The sequence below is a fragment of the Dendrobates tinctorius genome, unplaced genomic scaffold, assembly GCF_039654945.1.
Source record: "Dendrobates tinctorius isolate UK_male_01 unplaced genomic scaffold, ASM3965494v1 ptg000129l, whole genome shotgun sequence".
NCBI lineage: Eukaryota > Metazoa > Chordata > Amphibia > Anura > Dendrobatidae > Dendrobates > Dendrobates tinctorius.
Window position 1 is genome coordinate 16,532,047 of NW_027361797.1, and position 16,932 is coordinate 16,548,978.

The window sequence follows — 16,932 nt, forward strand, 5'->3', positions numbered from 1 at the left end:
GATCCTGTGACACACAGTTTATTCATCGTTTTTTCAGTGCTTTTAGGATACAACTTTTCCTCCTCATTGATCACTTTAGTCGTAATAGTGCCGGCTCTAGGTTTTCGTGGGCCCAGCACGACAGAGTCTCATTGGGCCCCTTAAACCTATACTATAATGCATGATGTACAGATACGTCAAAGAAATATAGGTATAGTACAATGCCAAAGATTTCACTTCTTTTATTACATGAGTGATATCTATTGTAAATTCTACAATAGCTCTGAAATCGGACAGTATAGTCATCCATACAATATTATGGCCACGACGTAGTGCTCCATACAGTATAATGAGCTCCATATATTTCTCCATACAGTATTAAGGACACCACACAGTTCTTCAGACAGAATAATGAGCCCCATATATTCCTCCTTACAGTACCATGGGCACCACATAGTGCTCAATATAGAATAATGAGCCCCTCATATTGCTCCATACAGCAAACTTTTTCTAAGTTATTTTAAAAGCATAAATTCAAAAATAAAATAATTAAAAACAAGTCCATACAATTGTCATCACAATACAGCTGTACAACAACTCTTTAAACCAATAAAGGCTAAAAAAGCAAATAAATACCAATGGATCCCATGGATTATTAAGTTAGGATCCTGTCACACACAGTTTATTCATTGCTTTTTCAGCCTTCTTAGGATAACAACTTTTCCTCCTCATTGATCACTGATAGTCGTAACAGTGCCGGCTCTAGGTTTTCCTGGGCCCAGGGCGACAGAATCTCAGTTTGCCTCTTAACTAGTGTTGAGCGATACCACCCGATACTGAAAAATATCGGATCGGAATGGATCGGCCGATCTAAAAAAAGTATAGAGTATCGCCGATTCCGATCCCAGAAGTTCCATTCAAGTCAATGGAACAGAAATATCGGAATAAAAAAAACCCTTTTTTTCCCTGTAGGTTAATTCTACATGAAGAAAAACAACTAATAATAATGTAGAATGTATTGTGGGAGGTGTAGGAGATATTAAAGCCATAGAGGTTTAGCCCAATCAAATGGAATAGCAGTAATTTTTTTTTTTTTTAAAGACGTTCATAGTTACAAAGATATTGACTATGTTAAAGTCTTTAATATTTTGTCAGATATGTATGTTTCACTACTTCCATGCTCTTCACCTTCTTTTTTACTTCTCCCACACTTTCTCCTTCATCATCCCCAGCAGCATCTTTTTCATCAACTTCTTCTTCACCTTATTCATCTTCTTCTTCTTCTTCAACTTCTTCCTATTTTTTTTTTTTTTACATTCTTCATATTCTTCTTATTCAACTATTATTCTTCTTCATATTCTACTTCTTCATCTTCTTCCTATTCTTCTTCATCATATTCTTATTTGTGTCAGGCATTCCTGTAGTTATAATCTATAAAAGTTCGAATATTACACCTTCCGTTCAGCCTGTCACAAAAGATTTACAACAGGATTTGTCCGCGTTCAGTTTGGCCTGCAGCAGCAGGCCTTTTCCAGGGGCAAAACGAGGAGGAACGGACTCACCCCCATACACTGCTTAGTCTTCTTCTGCTTATAAATTAGATATCATTTGCTCAGATTTTTAATCTTATGCTTAATGTTCTTCTGCTTTTGGTTTTTATGCTTCTTGTTCTTCTGTCTCTTGTTGTTCTGCATCTTGGTGGTTGTCTTCAAGTTCTTTGTCCTCTTGGTCATCTTCTTCAGGGTCATCTTTTCGGTATTCTTCTGTGTGGTCTTCAGGGTCATCGTCTTCAGGGTCATTGTCAGGGAGAACCAGAGTGAGAATCAAAAACCATTTCCAAAAGCTTGAACTTGGAAAAGTAGCAGAAGGTACAAGAAGGCTGAGGAACTGCCGAGAACCAGCTGACGGTACTGGAACCCGGATGGGTAGCAGAAGGAACAATAGCAAATGAAACTAGCGAGGACCAGTTGACAGTGCTGGAACCCGGAGGGGCAGAAGAAGGAACAAGAGCCAATGGCACAACTGTGGACCAGCTGACGGTGCTGGAACACGGTTACTAAGCAGGAGGTACCTGTGCTACAAAGCACTACCAAGGACCAGCAGACGTTGCTGGAACTCGGATACCAAGAAGGAGGCACCTAGGCCAAAGGCTCTGCCGAGAACCAGCTGACGGTGCTGGAACCCGGATGGGTAGCAGAAGGTACCCATAATCAACAAAGTTGCAAGGCCGCGAGCAGGATGCAGTTACCGAATCCCACAGTCCAACAGGGGGTGCTTGTCCTATTGGCACTACGGAACCAGCTTTTAGTACCAGAACTCACAGCCCACAAAGGAAGCACCGAAACTGCAGGCACCATAGACTCGGCTAACCCAACTGCAACACGACAGGACAACGTATTGGTGGCAAAGTGATATTGACACTACCCAGAAACAGCAGGCGTGCTGGAACCAGGCTGGGCAGGAGGGAGTACCCGTGCCAAAGACACTGCCGAGAACCAGCTGGCGGTGCTGGAACCCGGATGGGTAGCAGAAGGAACAAGAGCCAATGGCACAACTGTGGACCAGCTGACGGTGCTGGAACACGGTTTCTAAGCAGGAGGTACCAGTGCGTTAAAGCACTACCAAGAACCAGCAGACGTTGCTGGAACTCGGACACCGAGAAGGAGGCACCTCGGCCAAAGGCTCTGCCGAGAAACAGCTGACGGTGCTGGAACCCGGCTGGGCAGGAGGGAGTACCCATGCCAAAGACATTGCCGACAACCAGCTGATGGTGCTGGAACCCGGATGGGTAGCAGAAGGTACCCATAATCAACAAAGTTGCTGTGACGGACTCAGCTCCAGCTGAGCCCATTTTTTGAGTGGACCCTCTGGGTCGTGGCACCCACCCACCGAGAGCGAGCTGACCTTGTGAGAATCCACCCCCTATACAGGGAGTGTTAGGGGCAAGACCAAGGGGGTGAGCCACCACGACTGCTGGGACCAGACGGCCAGCTCAGGGGACACTAGACTAGTGTCTGACGACAAGGACGAGCAGGAAGCAAGACGAGACTAGACGTAGGTGCAAGGTATCTTCATTAGAATAACACAGGATCACATACAGAGTAAGGCCTCTTTCACACATCAGGTTTTCGCTGTCAGGCGCGATCCGGCGCTTTTGACAGAAACCGGATCCGGCGAAATGCAATGCCGGATCCGGTTTCCCCCCCATTGACTTGCATTTGTGCCGGTTCGGGCCGGATGGCCATGCGTTTCATCCGGGTTTCGCCGGATCCGGCAATGTGTCTCAATCCGGCGTCTGGAAAAAACGGCTACTGTAACGTTTTTTGTCTCCGGCGAAAAAGCCGGACACGCCGGATCCGGCACGTCCGGCTTTTTCACACAATGAAAGCCTATGAGCGCCGCAATGCGCCTGATCCGGCGAAAGCCGGATCCGGTGGCCGGATCCGGTTTTTTTGCTCTGAGCATGCTCAGTAGCTCTGCCCACAAGACATATATAAAAGCAAGACAGTGGGACCCACAGCCACACCCAACATGCCACCCAAGAAAGCAACCAAGCGCAGCAGGAGAAGGCAGGAGACCACTGCAGCACCATCAGCACCACCACCACCCCAAATGGAGCAGCAAATGGAACATGCTGAGGAGGGGAGGCCAGCAGCAGATGAGAGACGGTAATTATCAAATCCCCCATTCCTCCAAACTAGGGCCATGGAATATCAAGATATTCATTGGCCCTTTGTTTCTCTTTATTCAACAGCCGCCCAAGAGATGCAGCAGCAGCAGCAGAAATGGCATCACTGGCAGCAGCAACAGCAGCAGCAATACCCACAGCCATGGAGTCTGGCCATCAACAGGACAGCACATCTTCTTCTGGGAGCCCTCCCTCGCATCGTCAGCGTTTGACGGTAAGTTTTTATTTCCAAAATCCATCATCTCTGTAATATATGTCTATTCATTGTCTTTTATTTCAAAACAGGATTCACAAGATGAAGAGGAGCTCCCAGAAGAAGAAGGAAGGGGTGGACAGACACTTGGAGTGGGCTCACAATTGGTAAGTTTTTTGCATCAAACGCAGAAACACAACATCACACTACACACAACACATAGAAAACAATGTTCTGCAGACCACACACAGCAAACAAATGCCTACATCCAAGGACATAACATTTTTTGTTTTCTTCTCTAGTCTTCCCAATCTGGTGCTCGGCCAAGAGGTCCTCGCAGTGCCTCCCAGGGTCGTCGGCGACAGCAACGCGGCGGTCACCAGCGTGTAAGTATAAATATTTTTGCTTTGTTTTTATGCACTTTTTATTTCATTTCTTTTGTGGAGGCTAATTATGTTATTTTTGTCTTTTTCTTTAACAGCCTTCACAGCGTGCTCCCGACTCTGACGGTGAGGACGGAGGACTCGATGTGGACCACCTCATCGATCTCGTCAGAGAAAGGGAGCCGCTCTGGAATATGGCTGACCGCCGCCATGCTGACCTTATCATTACCCGACGACTCTGGGAGGAAATCTGTTCGCTCCTTGTGGGCCGCTGGGAGGACCTCGATGTTCGGGCCCAGATTAAAGAGCGTAAGTATATACAGTACCGGTTGCTTGATGTAAACCAGTGTTTCCCGAACTCCAGTCCTCGTGGTCCCCACGGATCATGTGTTCAGGATTTCTATTTACTATGGAAATCCTGAAAACATGACCCCTGGGGACCATGAGGACTGGAGTTTGTGAAACACTGATGTTGTATACTAACCACTCCTTTCTCGTTTCAGGGAACAGAATTGTGAATCGGTGGCGGTCTGTGAGGGATCGTTTCAAGAAGGAGTTCAATAAAGAGATGCGGGCCCCGAGTGGATCTGGAGGACGCAGGAGCAAGTACAAGTACGCACAAGCCCTGTCGTTCCTCCGGGAAACAATGGTCACTAGAAGGTAAATATTACACACCACATGTGAAAAAAATGTAACTTTTTTTTTTCAGCCAGGGCCATACCATGTCAGTATTTTAATTGTTTTTTTTTCTCTTTATTCCACAGCACGGTGAGCAGCACTCGGGAGCCTGCACGATTGGACCCTTCTGAGGCGATCCCTGAGGAGACCGGCACCGAGGGACACTTCGACCGCCCCGGTACATCTGCACCTTCCCAGCCTTCCCACACATTCGACCCATCTGTCCCATCCACCAGCACAGGAGCATCGTGGCCGCCTACATTACATGAAGCTGCTGGTGAGGAGATCGCTTTCCCTTTACCCCACCCTTCTGCCCCTGCCACCTCTAGTACACCTGCGGGTACTGGGCGGCAGCGGCAGAGGGGTCAGGAAAAGAGTTATGCGCCAGAGTTCTTGCATCTGAATGCATCTTTCCAGAACTGTCTAAAAGTCTTGTCAGAGCAAATCTCCGCAGGCTTTCAGCAGATCAACTCCAGCATTCTGGAGGTGAAGACACTTCTGCAAACCATGCATTCAGAAGCAAGATCTTCGCCAAACCACACCTTTTTCAGGTCTGTTGTGGAGCGAATGGCAACACTATCTCCTACCCAGCAGATGCATGTAATGCATTCGTGCCACGGTGCTCTACAGCAGGTTACCTCCCAACCTCCACCTCCCACCACTGTAGTTCCTCCACCTGCACCCCCTCCAGCCACTTTCCATCCTCCCCCTCCTATTATATCTGCACCCCCTCCAGCCACTTTCCATCCTCCCCCTCCTATTACATCTGCACCCCCTCCAGCCACTTTCCATCCTCCCCCTCCTATTACATACCAGCAACCTCACCAGTACCAGCAACCTTCCCAGTACCAGCAACCTCCCCAGTACCAGACATCTCCCCACTTCCAGCAACCTGCCCCGTACCAAACTCCTTCCCCGTACCAAACTCCTTCCCCATACAACTTTCCATCAACATCATCTGCTCCTACAGTCCCTGCCCAACCCTCCACTCCACCGCCCACCACCTCTTCTGCCTCCCACATGTCCACCCATTCTGTAGCTTTTTCCACACCATCACCTCTAACTGTTCCTTCCCCACCACGATCCCAGTCCTCTCTCCACACTCCCATTGTCGAAGTGTCCCGCAGCCCCTCCAGCAGTATTTCCACCCCACACTACACAGATTTATGATGTGCTTTGTAATAAAAATGCCCTGTTGGTTTCAAACCTTTATTAAAAAAGTTTTTTTAACTTTAAAAACAGTTTACAAAAAAAAAATATTTTAAATAAAAGTTAAATTATTGTTTAAACTGGTTGTCTGTCATTTCTTTCTGCGGCGAAATATGTTTAAAAAAAAGGTTAAATACAGGGTATTTAAAAGGTAAAAAGGTATTCAAAACCAGGTATATAACTGTGGGTAAATTTTAGCTTTTTGCCACAGTTGTGTTCCTGGTTGTGTTTGAAGCAAAGTAGTTCACCTGAAAAGTTGTGTTTATTGTTGGTGATTTCCTAACAATGTACACAACTTTTGTTAAAAGGTGAAATACTTTGCATAAAACACAACCAGGTACACACCTGTGGCCTAAAGCTAAAAATAGTAAGACCATGACAAGATAGCCAACTTTGGTTGGCAAAGGTATATACTGCTGGTCCAGAAGGTACACAAGTTTTACGGCACAAATCTTTCACACTCTGTCATCCTGCCAGTGTACTCTGCCTTGAGGTGACATAAAGTATAGTGCAAAATTGTCCCTCATTACTGAAACCGTCACAGAACTTCTAGTGGTAATATTTCCAATGACAACATCCATCTTCGCCAGTAACTTGCTCTTCTCTCCAACCTGCACTTTCTCCTCTACAACCTGTCAAAGAAGGGCTGTAGGAACATGCTATATATAGTTTTCCAGTAGCCAATCCCGTTCGGAAGGCCACAAGGGTCAATTTTAAAAACCAGATCCGGCGTAATCCGTCGAAAAACGGATAGAAAAACGGATGAACCGGATGAGACGGATCCGGTTTTGTCTGTCAAGAACAAGACGGATCCGGCAGAAAACCGGATCCGGCACATCAGGTTTTACTAAACATTTGCTGGATCCGGCATTCCGGCACGACGCCGGATCGCGCCTGACGACGAAAACCTGATGTGTGAAAGTAGCCTTAACAAGCAAAACGTGCAAGGTGCACGCGTGGGCTCGCCAAGGTCCATAACATGGTACGTGCCAGGTGGCACGCCTAGGCACAGGTAATGGCATGATGGCATCGGACTCCGGACTGCTGGCAAACCGACAGGGTCCAGGAATCAGGCTGCGGACGACAGCTCCGGACATCAGGCCGTAGTCATCTGGTTCCGGACCTCTGGCAACGGTCGGCAGGTTCCGGGCATCCGGCAGGCAAACCAGTGTTCAGGCAAGGAGGCACGACAGATATCCAAGCAGGGTGCGTGTTTAGGGAACATGCCAAGGTCCAAGGCTAGGTGCGTGTGTAGGGGACACGCCAGGGTTCAAGGCTAAGTGCGTGTGTAGGGGACACGCCAGGGTTCAAAGCGAGGTGCGTGTGTAGGGGACACGCCAAGGTTCAAAAACGAGACAGGGTGCGTGTGTAGAGCTACACCAAAGCATAGGATAAGAAAGAGTGCGTGTAGAGACACGCCAAGGCACAAGGTACAAGACAGAGTGCGTGTAGAGACACGCCAAGGCACAAGACAGGGTGCGTGTGTAGAGCCACGCCAGGGTCCAAGGTACAAGACAGAGTGCGTGTAGAGACATGCCAAGGTTCAAGGCAGGGTGCGTGCTAAGAGCCACGCCAGGGTTCAAGGCAGGGCTGCGTGCTAGGAGCCACGCAGAGACGCACACCTCACTGGCCAATGCACATGGCTGTAACGCCAGCACGAGGCATGACTAAGGCACAGGAGGCGGGCAAAGGAACCTTCGTGCTAGGAACCACGCCAGGTTCAGGGCAGGGTGCGTGCTAGGAGCCATGCCAGGGTTCAAGGCAGGGTGCGTGCTAGGAGCCACGCCAGGGCACAAGGAAGGGCTGCGTGCTAGGAGCCACGCAGGGGGCAAGCCACACTGGCCAGTGCACACGGCTGTACACAAACACGTGGCACTTACCACGGCACAGGAGACGGCCAAGGGGAACCCATACCGAGGTTCAATGCAAGGACAAGGCTGGGAGCAAGGCAAGGAACACAAGCAGAAACAGAGCCAGGTCAGAGCGAGGACAGAGTCTAGCAGCGGAGCGTAGGCAGAAGCCCAAAGCCGGGCCAAGGGAAGACCTTGGGACTAGACATAGAAACGAGCACTAAGGAGAGGAGAAATGGTGCGTGTGCCAGGGAGCACTACAGAGCACCATAGGAGAGAGCGAAGCAGAGCAAGCAAAGACTGAGACCATAGGGAGGAACACAAAGCAAGGAATAGCAAGGCAGAGAACACAGGGAGGACTACAAGTCAAAGCATAGCAAAAGCAAGACATGGCAAAACAGGCGAGGCAGAGAACACAGGAAGGACTACAAGTCAAAGCATAGCTAAGGCGAGACATAGCAAAACAGACTAAGACAAAGAACAGCAGAAGGACTACAAGGCAAAGCAAGGCAAAGACAAACATGGCACGAGAGACAACACAAGACAAGAGGCGGAATACGAGCACGGAGCGTGTGCAGAGACGCACTACAGAGCAAAGTGCAAGGGCACAGAATAGAGGGAGCAACCCCACAGACCCAGAGCCTTGCAGGGAAGCAACACAATAATCAGGCCCTGAGCATAGGAAGAGGCGGCCTGATATAGGGCATAGCACCTCCTCCTCCAGGTCAGGACCAGGGGAGCACTTCCGGGATTCTAGACATGACGAGATGATAGCAGAACCAGACAGTGCAGGATCTTAGGAAACATCACATGATCAGGGCTTCAGACATGACGAGATGATCACCGAACCAACCAGTGCAGGATCCTAGGAAGAACACATGATCCGGGATTCTAGACATGACGAGATGATTGCAGAACCAGACAGTGCAGGATCTTAAGAAACGTCACATGATCAAGGACTCCAGACATGACGAGAAGATCACAGAAGGCAGAGCAGAAACGCAGGCATCCTGCAGCTCAGACATGAGGTGAGTCTGCACACTGCTCTAGGGAACATGCAGGACAGCAGACAAAACATGCGCATGCACATCGCTCCAGGAGTTCTTGAGACAAACAGACATGGCGGACGTGACAGTTGCAAGGCCGCGAGCAGGACGCAGTTACCGAATCCCATAGTCCAACAGGGGGTGCTTGTCCTATTGGCACTATGGAACCAGCCTTTAGTACCAGAACCCGCAGCCCACATAGGAAGCACCGAATCTACAGGCACCATAGACTCGGCTAACCCGACCGCAACACGACAGGACAACGTATCGGTGGCAAAGTGACGTTGACACTACCCGGAAACAGCAGGCGTGCTGGAAACAGGCTGGGCAGGAGGGAGTACCCATGCCAAAGACACTTCAGAGCAGCAACTGGCGATGTTGGAGCCCAGGGGTCAATCATGCAGCAGGGTGAGGCATACTTGGAGTGAGTTTTATATTGGTTGTACACAACTACTGATTGTAACCGTGCTCCACTTCGGCCTTTGGCTCTACTGTCTCTAGTATTTCCCCTGGCCTCCAACCCCGCCAGTTGCTGCTCTGAAGTGTCATCTGCACAATCCACACTTGTTCCTGGGTTACAGGGGTTCAGTCACGTCAGTTGATTCCATGATGTGTGTCCGGCAAGGTCTCCTGCTCTGTCCACATTCCCACTACTAGTAATGGGAATGGGGACAGAGCAGGAGACATTGCTGGACACAAATCAGGGGATCAACTGACATGACTGAGCCCCAGTAACACAGGAACAACTGTGGATTGTGCAGACGACACTTCAGAGCAGCGACTGGCGGGGTTGAAGGCCAGGGGAAATACTAGAGACAGTAGAGCAAAAGGCCGAAGTGGACCACGGTTAAAAATCAGTAGTAGTGTGACGGTGTAGGCAGCAGGAGACTTTGCCATTCACACAGCAGGGGAGCAGCTGGCGTTACTGAACCCCACAGACACTGGAGCGAGTGTTTCTATCTGTGCGGACGGCACTTCCAAGCTACAACTGGCTGTGTTGGAGCCCAGGATCAATGCTCCGAGCAGGCTGAGGCCTACTTGGAGCAAGTAGAAAATAAGATGTTGCGTGATTTTGGAGGCAGCAGGAGACTTTGCCATCCGCACAGCAGGGGGACAGCTGATGTTACTGAACCCCACAGACACAGGAGCGAGTGTTTCTATCTGTGCGGACGGCACTTCCAAGCTACAACTGGCTGTGTTGGAGCCCAGGATCAATGCTCCGAGCAGGCTGAGGCCTACTTGGAGCAAGTAGAAAATAAGATGTTGCGTGATTTTGGAGGCAGCAGGAGACTTTGCCATCCACACAGCAGGGGAACAGCTGGCGTTACTGAACCCCACAGACACAGGAGCGAGTGTTTCTATCTGTGCGGACAGCACTTCCAAGCTACAACTGGCTGTGTTGGAGCCCAGGATCAATGCTCCGAGCAGGCTGAGGCCTACTTGGAGCAAGTAGAAAATAAGATGTTGCGTGATTTTGGAGGCAGCAGGAGACTTTGCCATCCACACAGCAGGGGAACAGCTGGCGTTACTGAACCCCACAGACACAGGAGCGAGCGTTTCTATCTGTGCAGACGGCACTTCCAAGCTACAACTGGCTGTGTTGGAGCCCAGGATGAAGCATGCAGCAGGCAGAGGCCAACTTGCAGCTGGTTTTATAGAGGTTGTAGACTACTACTGATTGTAACCTTGCTCCACTATGGCCTCTGGCTCCACTGTCTCTAGTATTTCCCCTGGCCTCAAACCCCGCCAGTTACAGCTCTGAAGTGGCGTCTGCACAATCCGCACTTGCTTTTGTGTTACTGTGGCTCAGTCACGTCAGTTGATCCCCTGATGTGTGTCTGGCAAGGTTTCCTGCTCAGTCCTCATTCACACTACTAGTAATGGGAATATGGACAGAGCAGGAGACCTTGCCAGACACACATCAGGGGATCAACTGATGTGACTGAGCTCCAGTAACTCAGTAACAAGTGTGGATTGTGCAGGCGCCACTTCAGAGCAGCAACTGGCGGGGTTGGAGGCTGGGGGAAAAACTAGAGACAGTGCAGCCAGAGGCCTAAGTGGAGCATGGTTAAAAATCAATAGTAGTTTGAATGTGGATGGAGCAGGAGACTTTGCCGTCTACACACCAGGGGACCAGCTGGCGTTACTGAACCCCACTAACACAGGAGCTAGTGTGTTTTTCTCTGGGAAGACGGCACTTCTGAACACCAACTGGCGTTGTTGGAGCCCAGGATGAGGCATGGAGCAGGTTGAGGCCTGATGTTGTTGGCATGTGGAGGCAGCAAGAGACTTTGCCGTCTACACAGCAGGGGAACAGCTGGCATTACTGAACCCCACTAACACAGGAGCTAGTGTGTTTTTCTCTGTGAAGGCGGCACTTCTGAACACCAACTGGCGTTGTTGGAGCCCAGGTTGAGGCAGGGAGCAGGCTGAGGCCTGATGTTTTGGGCATGTGGAGTCAGCAGGAGACATTGCCGTCTACACAGCAGGGGAACAGCTGGCATTACTGAAGCCCACTTACACAGGAGCTAGTGTGTTTTTCTCTGTGAAGATGGCACTTCTGAACACCAACTGGCGTTGTTGGAGCCCAGTATGAGGCATGGAGCAGGCTGAGGCCTGATGTTGTTGGCATGTGGAGGCAGCAGGAGACTTTGCCGTCTACACAGCAGGGGAACAGCTGGCATTACTGAACCCCACTAACACAGGAGCTAGTGTGTTTTTCTCTGTGAAGACGGCACTTCTGAACACCAACTGGCGTTGTTGGAGCCCAGGATGAATCCTGGAGCAGGCTGAGGCCTGATGTTGTTGGCATGTGGAGGCAGCAGGAGACTTTGCCGTCTACACAGCAGGGGAACAGCTGGCATTACTGAACCCCACTAACACAGGAGCTAGTGTGTTTTTCTCTGAGAAGACGACACTTCTGAATGCCAACTGGCGTTGTTGGAGCCCAGGTTGAGGCATGGAGCACGCTGAAGCCTGATGTTTTAGGCATGTGGAGTCAGCAGGAGACATTGCCATCTACACAGTAGGGGAACAGCTGGCGTTACTGAACCCCACTAATACAGGAGCTAGTGTGTTTTTCTCTGTGAAGACTGCACTTCTGAACACCAACTGGCGTTGTTGGAGCCCAGGATGAGGCATGGAGCAGGCTGAGACCAGATGTTGCTGGCATGTGGAGGCAGCAGGAGACTTTGCCGTCTACACAGCAGGGGAACAGCTGGCATTACTGAACCCCACTAACACAGGAGCTAGTGTGTTTTTCTCTGTGAAGACGGCACTTCTGAACACCAACTGGCGTTGTTGGAGCCCAGGATGAATCATGGAGCAGGCTGAGGCCTGATGTTGTTGGCATGTGGAGGCAGCAGGAGACATTGCCGTCTACACAGCAGGGGAACAGCTGGCATTACTGAACCCCACTAACACAGGAGCTAGTGTGTTTTTCTCTGGGAAGACGACACTTCTGAACACCAACTGGCATTGTTGGAGCCCAGGTTGAGGCATGGAGCAGGCTGAGGCCTGATGTTTTGGGCATGTGGAGTCAGCAGGAGTCATTGCCGTCTACACAGCAGGGGAACAGCTGGTGTTACTGAACCCCACTAACACAGTAGCTAGTGTGTTTTTCTCTGGGAAGATGACACTTCTGAACACCAACTGGCGTTGTTGGGGCCCAGGTTGAGGCAGGGAGCAGGCTGAGGCCTGATGTTTTGGGCATGTGGAGTCAGCATGAGACATTGCCGTCTACACAGCAGGGGAGCAGCTGGCGTTACTAAACCTCACTAACACAGGAGCTAGTGTGTTTTTCTCTGGGAAGACGGCACTTCTGAACACCAACTGGCGTTGTTGGAGCCCAGGATAAGGCATGGAGCAGGCTGAGGCCTGATGTTGTTGGCATGTGGAGGCAACAGGAGACATTGCCGTCTACACAGCAGGGGAACAGCTGGCATTACTGAACCCCACTAAGACAGGAGCTAGTGTGTTTTTCTCTGTGAAGACGACACTTCTGAACACCAACTGGCGTTGCTGAAGCCCAGGTTGAGGCATGGAGCAGGCTGAGGCCTGATGCTTTAGGCATGTGGAGTCAGCAGGAGACATTGCCGTCTACACAGCAGGGGAACAGCTGGCGTTACTGAACCCCACTAACACAGGAGCTAGTGTGTTTTTCTCTGTGAAGACTGCACTTCTGAACACCAGCTGGCGTTGTTGGAGCCCAGGATGAGGCATGGAGCAGGCTGAGGCCTGATGTTGTTGGCATGTGGAGGCAGCAGGAGACTTTGCCGTCTACACAGCAGGGGAGCAGCTGGCGTTACTGAACCCCACTAACACAGGAGCTAGTGTGTTTTTCTCTGGGAAGACGGCACTTCTGAACACCAACTGACGTTGTTGGAGCCCAGGATGAGGCATAGAGCAGGTTGAGGCCTGATGTTGTTGGCATGTGGAGGCAACAGGAGACATTGCCGTCTACACAGCAGGGGAACAGCTGGCATTACTGAACCCCACTTACACAGGAGCTAGTGTGTTGTTCTCTGTGAAGATGGCACTTCTGAACACCAACTGGCGTTGTTGGAGCCCAGTATGAGACATGGAGCAGGCTGAGGCCTGATGTTGTTGGCATGTGGAGGCAGCAGGAGACTTTGCCGTCTACACAGCAGGGGAACAGCTGGCATTACTGAACCCCACTAACACAGGAGCTAGTGTGTTTTTCTCTGTGAAGACGGCACTTCTGAACACCAACTGGTGTTGTTGGAGCCCAGGATGAATCATGGAGCAGGCTGAGGCCTGATGTTGTTGGCATGTGGAGGCAGCAGGAGACTTTGCCGTCTACACAGCAGGGGAACAGCTGGCATTACTGAACCCCACTAAGACAGGAGCTAGTGTGTTTTTCTCTGGGAAAACGACACTTCTGAACACCAACTGGCATTGCTGAAGCCCAGGTTGAGGCATGGAGCAGCCTGAGGCCTGATGTTTTGGGCATGTGGAGTCAGCAGGAGACATTGCCGTCTACACAGCAGGGGAACAGCTGGTGTTACTGAACCCCACTAACACAGGAGCTAGTGTGTTTTTCTCTGGGAAGATGACACTTCTGAACACCAACTGGCGTTGTTGGGGCCCAGGTTGAGGAAGGGAGCAGGCTGAGGCCTGATGTTTTGGGCATGTGGAGTCAGCATGAGACATTGCCGTCTACACAGCAGGGGAGCAGCTGGCGTTACTGAACCCCACTAACACATGAGCTACTGTGTTTTTCTCTGTGAAGACGGCACTTCTGAACACGAACTGGCGTTGTTGGAGCCCAAGATGAGGCATGGAGCAGGCTGAGGCCTGATGTTGTTGGCATGTGGAGGCAGCAGGAGACATTGCTGTCTACACAGCAGGGGAACAGCTGGCATTACTGAACACCACTAACACAGGAGCTAGTGTGTTTTTCTCTGTGAAGATGGCACTTCTGAACACCAACAGGCATTGTTGGAGCTCAGCATGAGGCATCCAGCAGGCGGAGGCCAACTTGCAGCTGATTTTCTAGAGGTTGTAGACTACAACTGATTGTAACCGTGCTCCACTTAGACCTCTGGCTCCACTGTCTCTAGTATTTCCCCTGGCCTCCAACCCGGCCAGTTACAGCTCTGAAGTGGCGTCAGCACAATCCACAATTGTTCCTGTGTTACTGGGGCTCAGTCCCGTCAGATGATTCCCTGATGTGTGTCTGGCAAGGTCTCCTGCTCTGTCCTCATTTACACTACTAGTGGGAATGTGGACAGAGCAGAAGACCTTGCCGGACACGCATCAGGGGATCAACTGACGTGACTGAGCCCAAGTAACACAGGAACAAGTGTGGATTGTGCAGACGCCACTTCAGAGCTGTAACAGGCGGGGTTGGAGGCCAGGGGAAATACTAGAGACAGTGGAGCCAGAGGCCTAAGTGGAGCACGGTTAAAAATCAGTAGGAGTTTTAATGTGGATGGAGCAGAAGACTTTGCTGTCCACACAGCAGCGGAGCAGCTGTCGTTACTGAACCCCACTAACACAGGTGCTAGTGTGTTTTTTCTCTGTGCAGACGATACATCTGAGCGACAACTGGCTGTGTTGAAGCCCAGGGATTATAGTTCAGGTGGTAGAAACATGAACAAACCAGGAGACCTGGATAAAGTTGCCAACCAATTATTTAGTCGGGAAGAGGACTGGCAAATTCTGGAGAGATCCAGGCCTTGTTCATTTTCAGAAAAGTAAGCCGGTCGACGTTATCAGAAGATAGTCGCGTGCGACGGTGTTATGAATGAGTCACTGGAGGAGGAAAAACAAAAATACAAGCTAAGTCCAGAAAACCGGAGAGGTTGGTAGCTAGCGGATTGCAGACCCCTGATCCTATTCACAACAACTAACAGTAGCCATGGGGTGTTCCTACGGTGGACCTAGACACCTCGTTCACAGCCGGAGAACTAAATAAACCTAAAGAAAGAAAGAGGAAATCTAAACTGCCCCAGAGCAGACCCCAAAGCAATAGACAGCTCCCAACATGTATTGACGGTGAAAACAGATGAAAACACACACACAGACAGAAAGACAGGCTGAGCAAACGATGGGGCCCTCACTAACTAGATAGGACAGGAAAGAATAGCAACTGTCTGCAATCACGCAAAAACCCTGCCAAAAATAATGTCCAACACGTCTGATAGAAAAGGCCCTGAAGTCACTAGACTTCAAAATCACTATATCAGCACTCAGGTATATTCTGAAAACAGAGCAAAGAGATCAACTGATCAGAAATAAAAAATGGAGTTCAGCCAGTCCCAACCAGGGCTGGCTGAACACAAACACTAAGTAAACCAGACAAAATCTCATGGAACAATAGCAGAGCAAAAACTTAGCTTTAGTAGACAGGACTAAACTGGAGGCCAGAGCTCAGAGCAGAGAGGATCACCAGCAACCCAGCAGGGCGTCGGCGGCCTTATATCCACTCAGAGATTCCGGATGTCCAATCACACTCCACCTGTTCAGATGACAGGTTTTTCCTATCCAAATCAATTTCACTACCTCCTTTCACCAGCAGAGGGAGTTCATCGAACATCAAAGGTGAAGGAGAAATTGAGCTCATAACAGTACCTCCCCCTTGAGGAGGGGTCACCGAACCCTTATCCACGCCACCAGGGCGATCTGCATGGGCCCGATGAAAAGCACGAACCAATCTTTCGGCATGAATATCGGATGCAGAGACCCAAGAATTATCCTCCTGGCCATAACCCTTCCACTTAACCAAATACTGGAGTCTCCATCTAGCCAGACGAGAATCCAGTATCTTCTCAACCTCATATTCCACATTACCTTCAACCAATACAGGGTCAGGAGGTGCCACCACAGGAACTACTGGCTCAACAAACCTCTTCAACAGAGACTTATGAAACACATTATGGATTTTGAAAGTAACAGGAAGAGCCAATCGAAAAGAGACCGGATTAAGAATCTCCAAAATCTTGTAAGGTCCAATAAATCTAGGTTTAAACTTTGGAGAAGCCACCTTCATAGAGATATTCTTTGATGACAACCAAACCATATCACCCACCTTAAACCGGGGACCAATGGTCCTATGCCGGTTGGAAAACTGCTGGGCCATTTCCTGGGAGAGAGACAACTTATCCACCACTTGGTCCCAAATCTGGTGCATTCTTTCCACCACAGTCTCAACACCTGGGCAGGCAGAAGACTCCACCTGCCCTGAAGAGAATCGAGGATGAAACCCAAAGTTACAAAAAAAAGGTGACATCAAAGTGGCAGAACTAGCTCTATTATTTAAAGCAAATTTGGCCAATGGCAAAAATGAAACCCAATCATCCTGATCAGCAGAAATAAAACATCTCAAATAAAACTCCAAAGTCTGGTTTGTTCTCTCCGTCTGCCCATTGGTCTGAGGGTGAAA